Source organism: Cavia porcellus, unplaced genomic scaffold, assembly GCF_034190915.1.
Source record: "Cavia porcellus strain 051 isolate PalLab524CR breed Dunkin Hartley unplaced genomic scaffold, mCavPor4.1 scaffold_17, whole genome shotgun sequence".
In the NCBI taxonomy this organism is placed as follows: domain Eukaryota; kingdom Metazoa; phylum Chordata; class Mammalia; order Rodentia; family Caviidae; genus Cavia; species Cavia porcellus.
In genome coordinates this window covers 55,935,039-55,957,902 of record NW_026947500.1, presented here as the reverse complement: position 1 = coordinate 55,957,902, position 22,864 = coordinate 55,935,039, and the positions used below count along the sequence as shown (strand labels likewise).

The following is a 22,864-nucleotide window of genomic DNA, read 5'->3' as shown; positions in this document are numbered from 1 at the left end:
TTTTCCTTTTTCCGTCCCAGTGACCTAATTGATATGTTAAGCAATGCTCTCCTCTGTAAAGAATTGCAAAATCTCACCTAATTGATATGTTAACCATTGTTGCCCTCTACAAACAACAGAAGAGGTGCTAAAACAAGCTAACAAGTGTTGTTAATCACTGTTAGGCGCCTCTATTCTCTGCTAAAGAGCTAAAGAAAACCAGGGTGGCCCTCTAATTTACACTTGTTTGAAGTAACTTGCTTGTGTGCAGGAAGATTTGCTTATTAGCATAACCCTTTACCTGACCTTGATCCCCCTCCCCAGAAAGAAAGAAAAACATAACCACCATTTTCTGTTCTGTAGCACACCTTATTGCCTCCCCTCTCCCCTTACCTATCTAACTAGGCTAGGCCATAAAAATTTTGGGTTTCTGGTGACCACTTCCCGACCCAGTGGTGGTCTGTCATAAAATGAGCCTGCTCTGTGTTAAGAACTGCTTAGCTTCAAAGAAATTACAGGAAAATGTTGTGGCTTAACCCTAATGCACCAAAAGGGTTAAGTTCCAAATCCTTGTGAAAACTTAAGTTTCAGCTTCTTGTAACTTTCGACCCTTCCCACCTGTTAGTGTTAACGAGCTGTCCTGAGATAATTAACTTTCTATTTTCTTCTCCAAATGTTACTGCAGATGTGCTATTCTAAGATAATGTTTATCTGCAGGATGGGAGTAACTTGGAAGGTGCCAAAGGCTCCTGAGGTTGTCAGAACTAAGTGGACAGCTATACAGTTTCCAGATTCGGGTCAATAAGTTTGATGGCTCTGTGTGTTTCTTTGTTTCTCTCCCTCCTTTTCCTCCAGCCTCTTTTTAAAGCCCTCCCTTCAGTCTCTGGGACGCAGTCTCCAAATTGGCTCCTGGAGACTCATCTCCAGGCCTGGCCAGGCCTTTGCTCCCCATATTTCAGTCTCTTGCTTCCTTGGATTTTATACCAGGGTCCAAGTTATTACAGTGTTCAGTTGGAAACTTGGTCCAAGAAGATGGCTAGCAGTGTTAGGAGGTTATACAGTCTGTGTCTAAAAGACCTCTGACTGATAGATTGCTTCTGAATGAAGGGTGAAGGCAAAGAGCTTGTGAGGAAGCCAGGATTTAGAGAATAGTAAGCTATGTCCTTGCTCTGTGCCTTGATGGTGAGGGTGAGTTATTATAACACATTTACTCAAAATAATCTACTTTAGCCATCTCTGTTTAATTTCCCCAAGTTCCTCTTGGCTCCTGAAGTTTCTTCCCTTTTTTATAAAACTTCTCTAAAAATTGTCTCTTCTACCCCAGTTGTTAACCTCAGGCATTTGCATTTTTACCTACGCAAAAGAAAAGTCTTGTAGTTATCCAGATTACCACTTTCTGGATTAATCTTTGAGCGTCCCCTCCATCATCTTTTTTGCATGTAAATTTCAGCCTCTCGAGAATTTGCCAAAACACGCAACAAATGCAAAAATGACATTTCCGATCTGTTTCAAAATTTAAAATGAGCAATTTAAGTCATAAACTGGGTCTTTTGTGTATTACCCAGCAACCTAAGAAATTTCTTTATTCATTAGAGAAAAAAATATCCAGAAGTAAATAATACCATTGTTTACTCACAAATATGGATGATGAAAATGAGTAAATTATTAAAACAAGCATAGCTGTAAAACCAACACTGTTTGACTTCTCTTCTAGGTAGAACAGAAAAATCCAGAAAATTCCGAAGGCAATGTGGAACAAGGCAATCATTATTTGTGAAGCCTGCAAGAAAAGAGTCAACATTATTATTCAGGCCAAGTCTATGACAGATTATAACTGAGGCAGCAGAGAGGTGACAAGAATGTCCAGGTCACCCTGGTATTCTGGGGCAGTGTTGAAGGAGTTATGTGCAAGGAAAGAACAAAAGTGGACAGAGAAATGGTAGCCAGTAGTGTGTGTGTGTGTGTGTGTGTGTGTGTGTGTGTGTCTTCTCACCTCTTGGAATATTTGCTTTTGTTTCATAGCAACCTTCCAACTATTAACATTTAATTAATTAGTTCTAGTTAAGTACAAAGCAGAAGCCTATTTATTTTGGTGGAGGACACACAACTCAAAGGAGTGATACTGATTTTGAGTGTCTCCCAGGCTCTTTATTGACAGCTTCTTTATGTCCTTTAAGCCCATTCTCTGTCTCTCAGATCCCCTTGAAGTGACTTAAATCAGATCGGTTTAAACTTCAGGTTCAGGGGGAGCTTACACACTCCAGTTCTGGTATCAAGGTGATGGGAAAGTGTATTAGTCAGATTCCGGGCCCTGTAGAATACTGATGTAGTAACAGAGTCCTTGAAGGGCCATCCTGCCATTCTGCCAAACTGGTTGGTACAAGATGATAAAGGACATGGTGAGACCAGTGAATTGTATAAGCGTGGGATCATTACTGCAGCTTGTTTGCTAGGAAGTGATTTTCTTGGCCAGAAACGATGGTGTATAGAATGAAGTGGGAATAGTAGCTCTGGTTATTGGAAGGCAAATCCATAGCCACAGTGAGTGTGCATTATAGTGCAACAAAACATGGCTCGTTCACGGTGGAGATGGTTTGATGGGAAGCTGGCTGTTCATCTTGGGGAATGGTGCTGCGTGAGGGCCTGGGGATTGGTCTCTGCTGCTGGCAGATTTGGTGCTCAGGAGTGACTGTAGTCAGCACATCCTTGGTCAGCAGGAGCAGTCATGTTGCTGAACTTGTACATTGCCTAAATTCCTCATGGTCGCTTTGGGCAACAACAGAGATGAGCAGTAGGCCGACTGGTACAGTGGCACAGGTCATCATATCCACTTGATCATTCAACTTCTCCTGTACTGAGGTGGTCCTGTGTTGGGTCATTCACAAGGACACACAAGTATCTATTTCGAGATTTGTACACGTGTGCCTTAGACTTCCTTGATACAAGTTTTCCTGTCATGATCCTTCCAAGTCCCTGGCTATCCAGCTAAACACTTGACCATTTCTTCTTCTAAGAAAAATATGCAGCTAGGGCCATTTACTGAATTTCTGCCTATCAGAAAGAGTTTCCTTCCTCTTTCTTCTTCAAGGATGTCCGAGAAAGTGTCTGAACTACTGCAATAGTCCACTTTTGGGTGGTGCTTGGATATTAAGCAGAATCATCCATGAACCAAGCCTGAATTTTTTTTTCCTGGGTCAAGTGACCACAAGGAACTCACTGCGAGACTGTAGGTACAGGCTGGGAGACAGAAGGCACAACACCGAGAGTAAGCTGTGGCTTTATGTAACCGCTCAGGTCTAACCATGAATTTAGCAAGTCCACTTGTTGCTGGCTGCCGTGCAGTCCCAACTTTATGGCGTTGTGTGCCAAGTAACACCTAGTTCATGATGGGCAGCTCAGGGCAAGCTATGCTCAGGATTTGCAAGGGAATGCATTCAATACAGGACACATACTTTTTGAATTGTTTTATAATATTCATCCAAAAAGTCAAATGTAGAAGAGTGCAGAAGATCTGTTGATACGTTCAGTTCCAAAGAAACCAGCTGAGGACCTGGATCCCACAGCAATGACCTACACGAGTCCAGCTGAAGACCTAGAGCCCATGGCAATGTCCTCCACAAGTGTAACTGGAGACCTAGAGTCCACAACAATATCTCATGCAAGTCCGCATCAAGAATCTGCATTGGGAAGACCCAAGGTCAGGGGTGGAAGCTAGAAAGTCTGCACTAGCCGGGTGAAGGATCTATGCCAGCAGCTGGGGGATCTGCACTGGACCCAGGAAATGATGCTCAAGCTCAAGACCAGAGCTCCCCAAAGAGAATAGCAGCCATCCTGTGATAGCAAGGCCCTGAGCTTCTCTGACAGTGAAAGAATGTGAGCTCATATCAAGAAAACCAGCATGACAAGCTCCTCCAGGAGAATCACAGCACACCACTTCCCCTTCAGGTTCTCTTTTTATGCTGTTGGCAACAGTCCTCACACCAGCACCATGCTGATTCAGCTCAGCTAGATGTTCCAAGTTGACCAATAGCTGATCTACCATAGATCATGTGGTCATGTGGTTAAATATTCAAACTCTATTAAGTCCCATAGGCAGCTAAGAGTGATGATCTACACACAATGGCAGGATTTGGCTCCAGAATCCTGCAATAAACCTATGGGAGCCTGCAAGAGGCTTTGATATGCATCCCTACTAGTCACCAGCATTTCCAGCATGGTGGAAGCTGCTGGTCACATAGCCCAAGGACAGAGTGGCTTGCATAACCACCTGACCTTATTGTAGACTCTTCTGTTCTTGAACTGGCCCCTCCCCGCCCTGCAAACTATGGGCATTTTGGTTTGCTTTTGAAAATGAGTAAGAGGCCCACTACGTATTATGCCTCTTGTTTTGGTCATGAGAGAGGCCAAATGCAGCAACTCATCCTTTACCTTAGAGGGAGAAGGTTGACGTGCTCCATACCACTGGATCCTTAGAATTCCATTGGGTTTACTTTCCAGTCCCTGGCCCATCCATGTCTTACAGTAAGTCTTGAGTAGCTGCTATGCTCACTAGGTCCAGTTAGCATACTCCCATCAGCAGAATGGACCAATGTCATGTCTTATAAAAAAATGATCAAGACCTTTGCGAAGTCAATGATGATCTAGGGCTGGAGAGCTGATGTATCAGGACAGCAAAGGGCACTGCTGACCTTGCCAGCTGAGGCCAACTGCTTCTGGTGGTCTCAGTTAATGGGGATGGAGAAAAACCATTTTCCAGCTTACTAGTTAGTTGCCTACTAGGTTGCAGGGAATGTGTTATTTGTAATAGTTAAGTCGCATCTGATACAGAAGCTGCAGTTAGAATTCCTGCTTGACTAACTCTACAATAATCTGTTACTATCCATCAACACAAGTTTCTTCTGTGTAGACCAAAAAAGAAAGCTGAGTGTGGTGGAAATCACCTCCCCTGTGTCTTTCAGTCCTTCCACGGACTAACCAGTGGGACTGCTGTGTTGCATTTGATTCATTATTGTTCTAGATAGAAGCAGCTCCTGTGTTTTCCACTTGGCCTGTCCCTCTGAAATAATCCTTATTTCTCAGGTCAGGAACAAATGTGGGGCTCCATTAGCTGCTGAGTATACCTGTTCCAATTATGCATTTTGGAACTGGAGAAATAACCACCAGGCCAGTGTGATACAGATTTGAGGGGAAACTCCATTAATCTCTTGATTTTTATGAATGCCCGTTCTCACTGTGGGCCACAGTGGTATCCTGGGCTTAGCGTCAGTCCAGGGTCAGTACCTTGTAGTTTATGAGAACGATTACTTCCTTTCCCTCAATGGTAACTGGCAAATGACTCTACCAGTAGGTCCTTGGGGAAAGGCTCAGGGTAAGATCGATGGCTTGCAGCTCTGGTAGTGCACGGGAGTCCCCATTCAGGGAGACCCTGCCTTACTTCAGGTGTGTTAGATCTGTTAAACAGGTTGTAGTTTGGGGTTGATTGAGAGGCCTTTAAGATTTATGCTAGATGTTTTTTCACTTGATCCGTAACTTTTCCACTTATATAGATTGGTTAATAATGTAGGATGGTTTTTATTTCCTTTCCAACAATGCCATGATAAAATAGTCAGCACCATAGGCTTCTGCATGGCAGACTCTTCTGTCCATGTTGCTGACCATGGCCACTCTTCTTTTGACAGATGCCGGCTTCCAGGGGTACCTACCATGCCCTGCTGTCACAGAATCCAGGGACTCCTACTGCATCTGGGTGTCTCCATTCCATGGCTGCTATTTGCAGTCTGCCCTAACAAGAGAAGTGATTGCAGAGCTCAAGAACGCTGGGTCTTCCTCGCAATTTTATTTCTTACCATTGCATAAAAGCCATGTCTTGTGGACCCTGCCAAGGTGGGTGGTGAGTAGATCTAAAAATGCCAAAAACCTCTAACATCGTAACCTCCTAAGGCCTTTCCCAAAGCCTCTTCTCTACAGTTAAGTGGAGGCTGGTCTGGTATTTCTAGCTTACTTGTGTGGGCTACCTTTCAAGTCTGTGGTTCAGCCAGCCAACCAAATGACCCATGCAAGCGTCGTCATCTAACTCTGGCTACAAGATTAAATGCCGAGTCCCTGCTTGTGGGTCCACAGCTGTAAATTCAATGGGTCCAATTTTGTCCCCTCTGCCACTATTTCCTGCACCCTTCATCCTCACATATCTCCCTCCCACAATCCCTGGGCCTTTTAAACTTCTGCCTGTTTAAACAGATCTAGAGACAAAGGGGGGGGGAATCAAATGCCGTCCTGGAAGTCCCTTCAGGGAGGACATTGCTGTTCCTCTGGTGATGCAGGGTTTACTTCACCTCACTGGAATTTTGGGGCTCAGTGTGCTGGATTGGACTCCTCACAGGTCTCCCCTGCAAGTTTCAGGGCCATTGTTTTCCTCATCAGTGCCCTTCCTGTAACAGCAGATACGCTGGGAGTTCAGTTTGTGTTAAGCCGTCCACCTGCCCCACGAGGTCTCTTTCAGGGCAGACCTAGAAGCTCTCAGGTGGCATATTCAGCACATGGGTGGAGGGTTCAAATTCTTGAAGTCATCCTTTATTCCCCCTACTCTGCCTTGTACATTGGGAACTAATCAATATCACTACACCTATTATTTTGGAAATTGTTCAGAAGTTTAATACGCTTGAGAAATGTAACACACTCACTGATCCTTGCGCCTGGTAGGCGTCTGCTGGGGAGCATCCAGTGGTGATATTTAACGTAACTGGCCCACGGACTCCTGTGGCTCCTCCCCCTACTACAGCCAATTGGTGTATTACAGAGCCCCAAAAGCCAGAATGATTCTTAAAATTATTATAGCCTACACTTATTCTTGGTACAGAAATCTATGTTTTTTTTTTTTAAGAGATTTTAGAGATTTCCAGAGAAACAGAATCAACAGGACAAACACAGGCAGGCAGGAGGCTCAGGAGAGCCTCCTGAAGATGACTCAGTCAGGCCCAGCCACTGTACTCAAGGCCCACTGATACATATCTTTTAATTATAAAAATTTATTTCAATCAGATTTTATTGGTACATCTTAGATATCCATAATGATCACATTCATCCTAGAGAATTCGCAGCTGCACATGACTAGTTTTTTTTCCATTCCTCTCTCCCTTCCTTCAACCCTCTCCCCCCTCCCCATTTACAAAAGCTTTCTTTCCATGTTTTCTTTCTTTTTAACTTTTCCCTTCTTTCCTTTTCTCTTCTGCTCTCCCTTGTTCCTCTCCCCATTTGAACATTTTCTTCCTATTTCACAATACCTGTTAAACATTTTGGTCTTTATTCACACTTTTAGTGTCTCCTACCAGAGAAAAAATGCAGTATTTTACAAGTGTGTCTTGATTTATTTCACTTAAGAATATTGGCTCAAGGCACATCCATTTTCCTAGGAATGTCTCAAGCATATCCTTCTTTATGGCAATGTAATCTATGTATCTATGTATCTATCTGTCTGTCTATCTTTTTGTCCATTCACCAGTTGATGGACACTTGGGTTGTTTCCCAGATTTGACTATTACAAACCATGCTGTCAGAACCATAAGTACACATATTTCACTGTAGTATGATGCTTTTAATCCTTTTGGGAAGATATCCAGGAGAATACCTCAGTTAAATGGGACCTTCGATCTTAATTTTTAAAGGAATCTCCACACTGATTTCCACAGTGATTGTACCAGTCTATACTTCTACCAGCAGTGGAGAAGTCTTCCTTTTCCCCCACAGCCTCTCTAGCATTTGTTATTGGTTGATTTCTTGATGACAGCCATTTTTCCTGGAGTGAGATGGATCTCAGTGTTACTCTAATTTGCGTCTCTTGAATGACCAGTGAGGTTGAACTTTTCACATATTAGATTTTTTTATTAGATATTTTTATTTCTTCACATTAGAAGTGTGTATTCACATCAGATGTCCATTTTTGGATTGGATCTTTAAATTGGAGGTCTTGATTTTTTTGAGTTCTTTATATGTTATCATTAGTAGTCCTTTGAGGAACAACTGGCAAACATTTCCTACACTGTGGGTCGTCTCTTCATTCTGTTGGTGATTTCTCTTGCTGTGAAAAAGCTTTTTAATAAGATGCTATCCCAGCTTTGATTCTTTGTGATAATTCCTGTGTGATCGGGGTTTTATTCATAGAGCCTCCACAAGTGGCTTCAAGTTTTACCTATTCTTTTTTTTTTTTTTGGTCTTTTTCATTTTTATCGGTACCAGGGATCAAACTCACAACCGCCTGCTTGCAAGAGGCAGGCACTTATGCTGCTGAGCTAAATCCCCAGCCCCAAGTTTTACCTATTCTATCATCCAGCAGATTTAATGTTTAATATTTAGATCTTGATCAATTGCAAATTTAGCTTAGTGCATGATGAAAGATATGGATCCAACTTTAATCTTCAGCATGTGCACAGTCAGGTTTTCTAGTACCACTTATTAAAGAGATTATCTTTCTTCCAGTGAATGTGTTTGGCACCTTTGTCAGAGAAAAGGTGGCTAAGTGTGTCTGGAGTTGTTTCTGTGTTTTCTAATCTATTCCATTGATCCTTGGGTCTGTTTTCCCCCTAGTACCATGCTGTTTTTATCACAGTAGCTCTGTAGTATACTTTTAAGTTGGGGATTGTGATGTCATTTGCCTTGCTTTTATCACCAAGAATTTCCTTTGCTATTCTAGGTCTCTTTCATTTCCAAATTAATTTTAGGATTGTTTTGTCCAAATTTGTGAGATATGCTATTGGAATTTTGATCAGAATTGCATTAAATCTGTGTGACAGTTTTGGAAGTATGAAGGCCTGCTTATTTATTTATTTTTTTTGGTACCGGGAATTAAACTCATGACCTTGCGCTTGCCTGGCAGGCACTTGTGCCACTGAGCTAAATCCCTGGCCCTAGGCCCAACTCATTTAAATGTTAATCTTTTTCACAGTACATTCATGGAAATAACTAGAACATCCTTGCCAATATCTGCATCCTGTCTGGCCCAGCCAAACTGCCATGTAAAATCAACCACTGCAGAATCTCAAGAAGATGAGGTTCATGTCAAGAAGACATGAACCTTGGAGCAGTCTAAGGCCAGACATTTATTGTGGATGTCTGCCTTCACCTGACAGACGAGGGCTGGAAATCTGAGATGCATTTGGACATTTTGACCACTTACCATGGTCTTTTGTTTCAGCTCCTTTTTGGGCCAGGAAACCACTGACCTACTCTGCATTCAGTGAGCAGAGTAGGTCAGTGAGAGGGACAAAGCCTGTAAGCCATTCATTTTCTGTGAGGCAGTACATCTCTCTGGCAGGTCAGTGGTAATCAGTAATAGGTGTATGTGCCTTCTCAGAAACCTTCCATCACTACTTCTAGGCCATATCAGTAAGTAAGGAGCAAGCCCAGGGACTGAGACAGGGTAAAAAACCAGCAGCCCTCCACCCTCACTATACACAGAGCTTTACTGCATGCAAGGGTGTCCTGCATCGTTGTGTGACAGGTATGTCCCAGCCAGGGGGAGATAATCATAGGCATAGTATGTGGGGAATTTTCCTGGTGCTGGCTTAGACATACATGTAAATCAAGCTCCCCAAAATACTGATGGATACCACATAAGGTCGTAGGATTTTAAATTTGAGGAGAGGCAAGAGGGAGATCAGTGATGCATGACAAGAATGACCCCCTGGAGCAGAAAGCGTACTGAGAGTGCACTGGCCGTCCCTCAGTGCCACGGCCACTTTTGACTTTGGGACCGCGATCTGACCTTCTTGTTTATGACCTACAGCTTTGCTTCGGCAAAGTTTGCAAACAAAGGCAGAAACGGAATCCGTTAGCAGGCTCGGAATGTTTTCTAAAGCCCCGGGAAGCCTGCGAGTGAGCTGTGGATTACGGATCTGTCATTTGTGTCTGAGGGTCTTCAACTCAAAGCACTTACATCAGCTTTCCTCACTGGGGTAGCTCACTGCCAGTGAGGTCAGTGTCTTCTTATTAGTAGGAAGCTTACTTCATTAACTGTTTATTTATGAACTCAGTAGCACTAAAGCCTTACCCCCAAGGCTGTGATCCCCTCTTTGATGTAGTATCTTCTTGCCATTGTAACTAAGGTGTGACTTAGGAGTTATAGAGGATGTGTGGACTCCTTTTCTGTAGAGAAATATAGAGAAAAATGATACTAGTTATTTTTCAGAAAGGCACTTAAAGTGGGAAGACTTTAAAAGCTTGTGGCTTCAGCCCACTGATATCTGTCTCTACCAAACAGCTAATCATTTCCTGGCAAAACCCAAGAGCTGTCTCTCAGATTTTCTCCTTATATCATGGCCTTTAGAGAAGGCTAAATAGATACCTCTTGAAGTTGTCACCTTGCTGTCATTATTTTCATCTTTTCTAGGTATTGTCTATTCTCCCAAGTCCAGGGGGGTTGCTCAAGTTTGGCTTCCTAATCTCTGTGTTTGAGGTCTACAAAACTACCTGTAACTACTCACAGCTGGTTTGACAAGGGGTGGACATCCGGTTCCAGCTGTAACAGTCAATTCCGTCCCTGGAAAACTGCATTTGGCATGAAGATAACATGTCTGACCATGAGCCTGTCTCTTGGACCAGAAGGAGTAGTGCTGCTATATTCTACCTTGTGGAAAGAGGCGTGGAGGGGAGCCCAGGGTAAGGAGATGGAGAGGGGTTTCCTTAGAAATTCTGATGGCTCATATGCCCAGGATTCCAAATGCATCTTTGAAATATATCGCCCTCTCCACTTATAAACCCCAGTGTGAGAGGATAAAACATCAAGTGAGAATTTTCAGTGTTCCAGAATAGAGGCTGTATCTCAGGGCTTGGAACAAAAGGCAGTGTTTTACACCTTAAATTCACAGAGCTGCCGAGGTTAACAGTTGGTAGCTTTCTCCAAAGGCTGATGGAAGGTGCTGGCTCAGAGGAAAGGCTGAGGTCAATTGAATGCCTGTCCCCAGCTGTCACTTCTCTTTCCCACGCTAGCTTCACATGTTGTCTTGGGATTCACAGTGCTTCCCTCCCTGCCGCCCTGGCACTTGTAGGAGAAGGCTCTGTCCTACCTTACTGACACTGGACGTAACACTGGGCTGTGCTTTGACTGATGGAACAGCACCAGCCAGGTCTGAACCAGTCTGAGTCAGTCTGCTAAGCACCAGCCAGGTCTGAGCCAGTACTTACCTGTGCTGCGAGATGGTTGCTTTCCAGGAGCTGCTGCTTTTTGGTGGGGATCCCAGAATGAAGACACATGGACCAGGGCTGCAGCTGTGTAATGGCATTGAACAGGTAAGTGGGGGGCAAATCTTCATCCTCATAATTATGCAGTTTTGTAGTTGTTACATCAGAGAGTCTGGCTGAAGTCCTAGTACAAAGGAACACTGAAGGCTGTGTGGAAGGGAGACACTGGGAAACCACTGTGTCTGAAGCAAAAGAAGTTCAGGTCAACTCTCAGAAAATAGAGGAACCCTTTCCCTTCTCTGTGGATGTCTGTCAGTGGAGAGGTGCTGACTGCTTGCTTTGCATTGACTGCACAGCAGAAGGGAGAAATGGAGGACACTGTCCAGAAAGAGCACCCTTCCCCAGCAGGAGCACAGGACTCAGCCGCCCCTGCAAGTGTGGTTGCAAAGGAAAGGCTGGTGGCAGAACTTTGGAGAAAGCTATGAACTTGTAACCTCAATAACTCTGCAAATTTAAGATGCAAACCATGCCTTTTGCCCCAAGGTGGCCATAGGAATAACAGATGAGAGCAGGGCTACAGTTTTGCAGAGAATTCCATTAGATCAGAACCGGATGGCCAGGAAGCCAAGGAGGCTCAAATCTGAGGAACAGAGCTAGCCTCTACCAACTTGCATGTCCAGAAAGCAGAGTTTTGCTAATGGATGAAACCATCAGAAGCAGTGTTAACTCCCATTCCTAAAAATCAATGTCTCCATAACTGGGCCCCTAAGCTTGCCCCAGTGAAGTAGATTTTTATGCTTGGTATCAAGTCTCATACACAGCCCTGTTTCTGCTTGGTTCATGATTTTTGCTCCCGAAAAGAAATTGAGACAGTGGCTGATGGAGGTGAGCATTAGTAAGCACAGAAATCCTCTTCAGCCAGAGTACAGCTGCTGTAGGGAATGGTGTAGATGCAGCCCCAAGGACAAAGAAGCCAGGCAAATGGCATCCCCTCCCTCATCCCAGCAGGTGGCAGCCCACAGACGCCATGATCCTCAGGATGACTGTGGGAAGAGCAGAGCCTTAACTGTGTCTACAGACTGTGACATCCATGTCACAGTGGCTGTGACATCTATGACGTGCCCACACATCGAGAGGCTTCTCATCTTTCATTGGCTTAATGTGGCAGGGGGTTGGAACTCACATAAGTGGAGTGTGTGACTTCTTTTGTGTATGTATCCATTTGCAAAGTATAAGCAAGCAATAATTTTGTAAATAAATTTGATATGTCTACGCACGAAAGAGGGAATCAAAAACTGTGGACGGGCCACATAGGCTCCTGGCAGTTATCCCTCTAGAAGGGGCGAGAGCTGGTTTGTACCATGGGTTCAACAGGTAGAAGGGGTGGGTGGTTAATTACCACTGGTGGTTGTTTATCAGCAACCACTGATGCCATTTGTAAGCAGTCACTGAGTGAATTAGTGATGAGTGTAAGAAGTAGCCAAATGTCCCATGGGAGGAGACAGCTCACATCCAGCAGACACCACGTGGCCAGAACAAGCCCTAGATGATTCTCCACATTGCCGTGAGGACTACAGGGGCTCACCCGATTCTTCGCATTAACTGTGTTGGTACATTTTAATGGTGAGAGAAAGGGTACATAGATAAGGACCAAAACCTCCATTATTCTGGGAGCACACAGGGGTCCATTTAAGGAAATACAGCAATATATTGGAAGACAAAGAAAGCAAGCCCAAGAAGACCTACAGAGAGTTTAGGAAGCACAGTTTCCTTTGCAGAAAGCACGGTGTGCAGCCAGCTTGGCCTCCTGGCCTTGGAGCATCACACTGAGCTCTCTGGGGATGGCAGAGCTGAGCATCTGGAGGCCCGGGATGGAGGAATGAAGGGGGACAGACCCTGCAATGTTGCGGGAGCTGCAGTGACCCGAAGGGGGACCTGTTCCACCCAGGACCCTGGTGGATGTGTCCCCAAGAACCCTGATAGTCTCTTAGTGCGGCTTTTGCCCTAGGACCCCAGTGTTTGTGACTGTGAGCCCCAGAAGCTGCTTCTACCAAGGAGCCCAGCAGCTTCTGCAGCTGAGAAAACCACCTGCTTCCACCCTCTGCAGGGGTCTCAGCACTCTACCTTCCCACTCAATGGAGCCACCCAGGGCCATGCGGCCGCTCCAGCTGTGGCTAGCAGCACCAGCAGTCCCGTCCCCTCTCCCTGGAGCCTCTGCAGCTTTCCAATCGTGGCCACCAGATAGAGAGACACTTGCAATGGGCTTTGGATCCTCCAGGTGTCTATCTATACTGCCCATTTCCCCAGAACCAGCCGCGACGCTACTTCTGCAGGTTTTCTAGCTCAGGCACCCAGTGCAGCTGCCTGCAAGGCTCTGGGGCTCTCTGCAGGCTCCGATGCCACTGCTACCAACAGAGAGAGATTTAACCCCTATGGCCTGGCAGCTGCACGCTGTCAACTTTGGCCTGGACAGGCCACCTTGTCCACAGAGCTGGTGCAACTGCTAGCCCCACTCTCACCCACGTGCCCGCACCATTGCAGATCCCGCAGCCTCACGTGTGAGCACCTCTAGCTGAGCCTAGTCGCCACCCATGATGCAATCAGTCTGCTGCCTGTGCTGGCCACTGGAATCATGCACACGCAAGTCATCAGCCCCCTTGCCATGTGTGCATCTGCAACCAGCTCCAGCCTCTGCCTCCTGTGCGAGTCTGTGGCTGACTGTTGCTTCCACACCTCAGTAGACACCACTGTGTACAGAGTGTGTGCACAATGTCACCTCTAGTCTCCATTTCTTGCCATCGCACAGCCTGGGCTCCAGACGCCACACACAGCCAAGGTGCCCACTGCCTCGAGCAGAGCTCTCATAACTCTTGTCCTCAAGACCTGTACAGGTGCCAATGCTGGGGAACCCAGCTGCCTGGGCAACGAGACTCAGCAGCCTTCTGGACCTGGAGTCACCACCTGCCCCAGTCTTGGTGTCCCACGATGTTACAACCAGCACATAGCACATCAGTCTACCTCCCTTCTCCTGCCTGCCTCTGCTGGGGGAGACCTTTTTTACTGAGGCCAGTCCCTGTGCTTTTGAGAGGTGGCTCCTCTATCAAATGCACAGGTATATTTATAAAGCTATAAAGCAGCATGTGGAATAAGAACGACATGGCACCACTAGAGGAAAGCAATGATCTTCCAGTGTCTGGTCCCAAAGAATGGACAACCTACTGACTGCCTGGCGAAGAGTTCAAAATAATTGCTCTAAAGGAACTTAGCAAATTATGAGACAACATATACACTGTTTAAGGAAATCAGGAAAAGACTATAAGAATGAAGGAAGAAGCTAAACAAAGACATTGAAACAAAAAGAACTGACAGTAATTTGGAGCTGATGAATAGAAGGACAAGTGGAAAACTTCAGTAGAGAACTCTGACTGCAGTGTAGACCAAGCAGAAGAGTAAATGAGTGAACTGAAGATAAATCATTTGCAATTATTTAGTCAGTGGAGAATAAGGAAAAAGAATGAAAAATAATAGAGAAAAATTGTGGGATTTATGGGACATTGTCAAGAGAGCTGACATTCATATCATGAATTCATATGACATTCTTATAATAAGAATGTCAAGGGGAGAAGGGAGAGTTTATTTACAGACATACAATGCAGAAGACAGAACAGCACAGAATCTGGGTAAAGACAAAAATATCCAGGCAAGGGCTTAGAGATCTCGGCAGTGAATTCAGAACACAGTCTAAGTGTTGAAAGGAAAAACAAAGTAACTGCCAAAAAGCACATTTTACCCCAGAAAGCTGTCCTTAAAGATGAAGAAGAAATGAAGACTTTCCCAAACAAAAGCAGACAAAAAAAAAAAATCTAATATCATGGCTTGCAATGGTAGGAAGAATTCTTCAGGATGATGAAGGCTCCTAATTAGTGTAACATGAAGACATATGAAAACATAAAGCTCTCTAGCAAGGTAAATACTCAGACAAATTAAGAGCATTCTATGATTGCGCAAAGCCTTATAATTCTAGTACCAGACTATTTTTTAAAAATTTATTTTAAAGAGGATAAAACCAAGGAAAATAAAACAGAATAAAACCAATCAAAACAAACCAGTATAAATGATACAGAACTTCAAAACATGAAATCAACAATGGCTACCATAATGCCTTTTATTGTCTTCAAAACAGCCGTTTTGAATATAGTAAAAATCAAACAGAATAGAAACAACAAAAACAAAACAACAAATTCAGTAAAGGACTTCAAAACAAGACAATAGTATATTCAAAATGACTACCATAATATATCTTGCTATCTTTGAAACAGCTGTTCATGCCATCGGATTTAAAATAATCAAACAAAACAAAAGAGGATAAAATTCACCCCCCCAAAAACAATGAAAATGATATAGGACTTCAAAACAAGGCAATAGAGAATCAACAGTGACCATCACCCTCAGAAGATCCCCCTAGATGCCACATTGTGTACCACTCTCCTCTGAACAGACGACCAGCCCACTGGTCCTAGACCTGCAAGGTCAGTGAAACACCAGTGCACCACAGGCATCTAATTGCATTTCACCTCAATAGTTATCATCACAGCCTGTGTTTCTCTGGATCAGCTGGTCACTTATGGGGTTAAGGGGGTTGGCACTTCTTGTTTGTCAGCCCAGGTGGGGCTTGCTTCCTGGTGTGGCCTTGTTCTCTCCCCCTGCAGTCTGCGATGGCACAGGGACTCATGGGGAAAGGTTTGGGTCCGGCTGTCCCCACTCCAGGGGTGGCCAGTGCCTAGTACCAGACTATTAAAGATAACTAGAGATACATTAACCTGATAAAGGATAAGTAATATAAAAAGATGTAAATTGTAGCATCAGAAACATGAAACATGAATGTAATAAAAATGTGGAACTTTTGCTTGTGAAAAGTTAGCTTTTATCAGCTTAGAACAGTCTGGTCTAGACAATATGTTTTACGTAAGCCTATATTGACTACAAAGGTAAAACCTGTCGTAGATGCACAAGAGGTAAGAAGGAAGGAATCAAAGCACATCACAACAAAAACTCAACAAATCACAAAGAAAGTGAGATCTAAGAAGGAACAAAGGAAACACGAAACAGGAAATGACTGAAACAGCCACAGTAAGTTCCTACCCGTCTGGATTAAATTCTCCAATCCCAAAACAAAGCATTAATGGATCAAATCAGCAGATAAACTGGGGATATCGTTTTGTAGCACAGCACCTGCCTGGCAAGCTCAAGAGTCCTGGGTTTGATTCCTGGTACTAAAAACAACAACAAAAAAAAGGTAAACAGAAAAGATGAAACTTAGTGCTTCCCCCAAGGGCATAGGTTACCTTTAAAGAGACACAGGCTGAGAGAGAAGGGAAGGGGAAAGATTCTCCATGTAGATGGAAACCAGAGGACACAAACAGCTCTACTTACACGGGACAAAGTGGACCCTACGTTAACTGTAAGAAGAGTCAAAGAGGGTGATGAGATGATAAGGGAGTCTGTCCTCAAAAAGGCATGGCAATGCAAATATATACACACCCAATGCCAGAGCATATAAATAAACAATGGAAATAGTGATAGGTGTGAAGTGAGATAGATTAATAAATACAATAATAGAAGGCAATTTAGTTTTTCTTTTTTGGGGGGGGATGTGTGGGTAGGAAAGGGTCTTGCTGTGCAGTTCAGGCTGGTTTGGAACTCAGTATGTAGCCGAGGTTGTCCTTCTGCCTCAGCCTCCTGACACCTGGCTTTCAACAGCAGGCAATTTCAGTGCCCCATTGTGGCAATGGAGAGATGGTTCAGAACCCAAATCCCTCGAATCTGTAAGGAAAGAGCAGGGGGCCCGAACTACACTTAAGACCAAATGGGTCTGACAGATGCACAGCAAGCAGAGTGCATGCTCCTCTCCGGTGCAATTGGGACCTTGCCTAGGGCATATTTTGAATCAGACCTTTGAAGCAGTTTTTGGACTCTGTCTCAGAATACCACAGACCGGGTCATCCACAGTGGACAGAGCCGCATTCGCTCACTGTCTGCAGGGTCAGAAGGCTGAGGAGGGGCTGGCATGTGGCGAGGCCTTTTTGCTGCCGCATCTCCCAGAAGACAGATGGCCAGAGGGCTAAAGGTCAGAGCTAGGGGGCTGACCCCCCACCACCACGAACTCACCCCCACGATCAAGGCATTAACCTGATCACCATAGTGGCAACCTCACACCTGCCTGCAACTTCAAGATGTCACTTCTTACAACACTTCATGTAGCAGACATTCAAAAGATAGCACAAGTCTGAAAGAATTCAAGATTAAAATTATCTCAGCCCACTTTCTCAATCACCAGGGTATGAAACTGGAAATCAATCAAGAAAACTGAAATTCTCATAAATCTATGGAAATTCAACAGTGTGTTTCTGAACAAACCATGTTTTAAAGAAAGAATCTAAAGACAGAATAAAAATTATTTCATTACAATAAAGTATCAGTGTATCAAAGCTTATGATATGCAGTAACAATACTTCTAAGAGAGAAAGTTATGGAAATAAAAACTATGTGAAGAAAAATAAAGGTCTCAAACAACCTAACTACACCTCAAGGAACTAGAAAAACAAAGCTCAAAGAGAATGCAGGGAAATAAATAATAAGGATCAGAGAAAAATGAATGAAATAAAGACTAGAAAAATAACTGAAAAATTTAAGAACAGTTTTTGAAGATAAGTCAACAAATTTTTAGCTAGACTAGCTAAGAAAAAAAGTAAGACTCAACCAAAATCAGAAGTGAAAGAGGAGAAATGGTGATAACAGAGAAATTCAAAGGATCAGCAAGCCAGTTTTTAAAACATAAGCAAATCAAAACATCTTTAGCATAGACCAAGACTCAACTAAAATCAGAACTGAAAGAGAAAAAATAATAATTGATAACATGGAAGTCATAAGAAGAATTATACACCAATAAATTAGGTAACCTAGAAAATCTGGATAAATTCCTAGAACTGTTATAACCAATCAAGACTGAAACATTAAGAAATAGAAAATTTGACTTCCAGGAGAACATGGCGGACAGATAACAGCAACTACCAGAGGCTCTCTGAAAGACTTGGCTCAGAAGCCAGGAATGGTGCGGACTAAGGAGACATAAGCAGGTGGAGATATGCTCTGCTGACTCAGGAACGAACTGGGCTGAGAGAAACCAACTTGGAATGCAGTCCTGGTGCTAAAACATGAAGAGAAAAGCCTCGGTGTGGAGGCTGGACCCCGCGCCATTGTAAGCCGCGATTTGGGTTTCCCGGGCGGCTGGCTGCCTCTACAGTGGCTCGGCAAGGAGAGAGAGGCGCAGAAGCTCTGAGAATGGCAATCTGCGAACGGCAGGGAGGCGTGTACTGACTTGTGGTGAGGTGAGTGAGAGAAACTGACACTCTACCACAGCTTGACTCCAGCGGAGGACTTTCTGGGCCCGAGCAGTCCTGCGGGAGCAGGGCGCTGTGGCGACTCCAGCCACACATCCCCCTCTCGGGCGGGATTGGTGAAAAGTGCCTGGCCTGCATGACGCTGCCGGCGGACCTGGTAGGCTGTCCCAACCCAGATCCCAGAGCCTGATGGTGGCCGGGAGGGGAGACGCGTAGGCTGCCTGGTCCGTAACTCCCTGGTGCGCAGCGGTGAGCGGGAACACCTAACTGGCGCAATTCGATCAGGCTGTGGCTGACTGGGAGAGAAGCTGGGCCTCTTATATAAGCTTGTATATATAAGGAACAGAGAAGAAGAGGCAGCATGGGAAGAGGCAGCAACAAGAAAGGCTCCTCGGCCCCCAATTCTGAGAAACAGGCAATAGCAGACACCGCACCAATATACATAAGGCACCATATAGAGAGCCTCATAGACCAATTCAGGAATGAAGTTATCAACGACCTGAAGCTAGAAGTAGGCAGAATAGTTAGAGAAATGCTAAGCACCACCCAGGAAAAAACAGATGGTGGAATGGAAGAACAGAAAAAGAGGGGAGAATTGCTTGATGGAGAAAACAGAGAAAGCATTGAGTATGTGAAGCAGGTTCAAAGAGACTATCAAGAAATTAAAAAGTCTATCCAAGACTGGCATAACAGCTTGAAAGAAACTAAGGACAGACTATCTGAACTGGAGGGCAGACTTGTAATATGGGAGAATGAAATGAAAAACTTCTTAAAAATAACAAAGAAACAAACAGCAATAATACAAAGACAAGAAGATGATAAGAGGATCCATAACTTAAGGATTAAGAACATAAAAGAAGAAGTAGGGACACAAACAAGTGAACTACAAAAGCTACTCACAGAAATAATCCAGGAGAATTTTCCTAATTTAGCAAAAGGTAAAGATACTCAGATGTATGAGGCATACAGGACCCCAGCTACCTACAACCCAAACAGAGCAACACCCAGGCATATAATAATAAAAATTCCAGAAATTCAATACAAGAACAGAATATTAAAAGCTGTAAGAGACAAGAAACAGACCACTTACAAGGGAACATCCATCAGAATTACAGCAGATTTCTCTGCACAAACCATCAAATCACGAAGAGCGTGGGGGGAAATAATTCAAGCTTTGAAAGATAATAATCTCCAGCCAAGATTGAGATATCCTGCACAACTGTCCCTGGAAATTGATGGAAAAACAAGGTGCTTCCAGGATAAAGAGGAACTGGGGGAATTTGCAACCACCAATTCAACTCTAAAGAGAGTATTGCAGGATATTCTAAAAAAAGAAAAATACAAAGAATCCAGAAATAATAGCAGAGAGGCCACAACGAATGGAGCAGAGAACAAAATGAAGAAGACAAACTGACAGCTACTGACAGAAAAAGAGCTCAACAGAAATGAGGCAGAGAAGATTGGATGATAGGAACAGCTATTTTGGAGAAAATGACATCTTAATAGGTAATACTGATTTAGTATCATCTTGTTTTGAAGTCTCATCTAGCTTTTGTCCTTCTGTCTCCAATGGTCTAAATAGGCTGCATCTTATTGGATTTTATTATGTACGATAGTATAAGCAAAAACCTTTTAAAGACAAGGAGATTATACAGAAACCATTGTTCATTTTCTGTTAGTCGATTCTAAATACTCTGTAATGCTGTCATTCTCTTGAATGGTTTTACATTGTTCTGATATACTTAATGCTACAGTATACGAAGTTGTACTCAAGGATTTCAAAGAAAGAGACAATATGGTAACTACTTTTAGGTTAGGATTATCTGGTGGTGAAACACTATTCTGCTTAAATGGTTATGTTTTGATCTGCGCTGTTTCGTTGTTATGCCCTCTTTTATCTCAATCTCCACTCCATTATTTACTTTTTTATCTTTATCCTTTTAATTAAAGGAAAAAAATAGCAGGATATATTATAGTAACCCACTTTGACTTTTCATTACCTTGATTTAAAGCCCTGTATTACTCTCACCATCTGGTTTTTAACTGATGTTCCCCTATTCTGTTTTGCTGGAAAGTATCAGGTTCGAAAGTTTAGGCATCAGCTGTAAAGATAATGAGATTCATTATGACGCCCATTCTTGTTGACTTTTATCTACTTTTTTTTTTTTTTTTTTTTTGTCTTTTTTTTTTTTTTTTTTTTTATCGGTACCGGGGATCGAACTCACGACTGCCTGCTTGCAAGGCAGGTGCTTATGCCGCCGAGCTAAATCCCCAGCCCCCACTTTTATCTACTTTTGAAGACCTACAATGTCTCCAATGTTTTGGTTTTGTCGGTTTTATTCTTTACTGTTTTGTTCAATTGTATTATAACTTATTTTTTTTTTGTCTTTTTCCTTTTTTTTTATTGGTACCAGGGATCGAACTCATGACTGCCTGCTTGCAAGGCAGGCGCTTATGCCGCTGAGCTAAATCCCCAGCCCCTTCAATTGTATTATAACTAACGATATAGGCAATTCTATTAGAGATAGCGGGAGGCATTATGGTAACCATTGTTGATCACCTTGTATTATGTTTTTACATTATCTATTATGTCCACCCTTTTGACTTGACCGATTCTGTTCTGTTATGTCACATTTGGTTTTACTCTCTTCCAAAAAAGTAATAAGAACCGTGGGAGCAATGAAACCCAAAATGTGTAATAGTCATGGTACAAACGAGAGGAAAAGAAAGTGCTCCAAACTATATAACTGCATGTATATTTAACTGTATAAGATAGAAAATGATATCACAGAGTTTTATTGGATCAATGAACAGAACTGTTTGCAGTATCATTGATGGAATGTCCACTTTACAAGCTTTAATTTTGTGACTTGAACAATTATTTCTAAGATGACAATATGTAATCCATTAACTAGTGATTTCCTACTGTTCATTTTTTTTCTGTAAATCTGTATAACTTGTACCCTTTCCCTGCTTTTTTTTTCTTTTCTCCTTAAATAAAATTTTAAAAAAAAGTGTTCAAAAAAAAAAAAAAGAAATAGAAAATTTGAACTCATAAATAATAGAAACCCAATCAGTCAACAAAAACTAATAAAAAGTCTCCCATCAAAGTCAAGGCAGGAACTGTTGGTGTCTCAGCTAGCACCCTTTAAAGAACTAACCCAACCCTTTTCAAACCCTTCCAGAAAACTCAGGTGCAGTGTTTCCTGTATGGAGCTGTTCAAGTTGGAGATTGATTGCACGTGTGGGGCTAAACAAGGCCAGCCCAGAAAAAACAGAGAGACCAAAACAAGCTATGTAAACAAGTTGTTCTAGCACTAAGAAGGCAAGGGTCCCAGGCCTGCCAGGCAAACAAGTTGCTAGGCAGAGGGGTTGAAATTGACGTTCTTCCTTGAAAGGTGTAAATACACATGCTGCACTGGTTAAGCAGTTCCTTTCCTCACCTCAGGAGAGTAAGGGCTGACCCCAGCTTTGTCTTTATTTTTGTTATCCTCTCACCGTCCTTAACCCCAAGAACCTCAGGAGCTGCATTGGGTCACAGCAATTCCCAAATTCATTCCATGAAGCTTACATCACCCTGATTTCAAAGTCAGACAAAAGGTCTACAAAAAAAAATTAACGATATCGGTGATGACCTTTGATGCAAAAAATCGTCAAGAAAATATCAGCAAACTAAAGCCAACAGTGCGTCAGAAGGAGCAGGGCTGGGGACAGTGGGCCGCGGCCTGGGGCAGAGTCCAGGGGCTGGGTTTTGCTAGCTGGGATTCTTAGGGAAGCCAGGTCGGGCCTTTGCCCCGCTGCCCTTCAGGGTCCTTTCCACCGCACCACACAGAGCTCCTTCCTGTCCCAGAGGAAACTCCCGCTCCGCATGGAGGCAGGCACATGGGCCCTGGAGCCGGGCTCTGGGCTGCCTTTCCCAACCACGCTCTGCCCCTTTCTAGCCTTGTTCTGATCAGGTGCAACTCTGTACTGGGATGCGCACGCGGACACACACACACACACACACCCCACAGCGAAATAAATGCTTTTTGGATGCTGGCGCCATTTATCTTGGTAACCTTGGACCCCGGGGCCTGTGCGTGGTAGCTGGGGTGCTGCGGCTGTTGGAGGTGAGGTCGGGGGACAGAGCTCCCGCGGTCTGCAGAGGCCTGGTCTTGCTCTGGCCTGGGGCCCTGAATCTGGGAGGACAGAGCCCTGGGTGCGGGAGACTCCCGACGACCAGATCCGCGGCCGCAGCGCCCTGACTAAAGCCGGGCCCTGTGCCGTTTTCAGGGATGGACCCCAGGGCGAGGGCCGGGGTCCCAGGCGCCATC

The 22,864-nt window shown here is 43.9% G+C and overlaps 1 protein-coding gene across 1 annotated transcript in view; it reads right to left on the bottom strand.

Moving 5' to 3' along the window:
- LOC134470984 (eukaryotic translation initiation factor 3 subunit L-like) overlaps nt 1-22,864 on the bottom strand; it is a 48,313-nt gene that overhangs the window by 25,018 nt on the left and 431 nt on the right. The window contains 3 exon segments of the mRNA XM_063228183.1: nt 1,616-1,759; nt 10,022-10,116; nt 11,155-11,238. The gene's annotated coding sequence lies outside the window, so the exon portion shown is untranslated.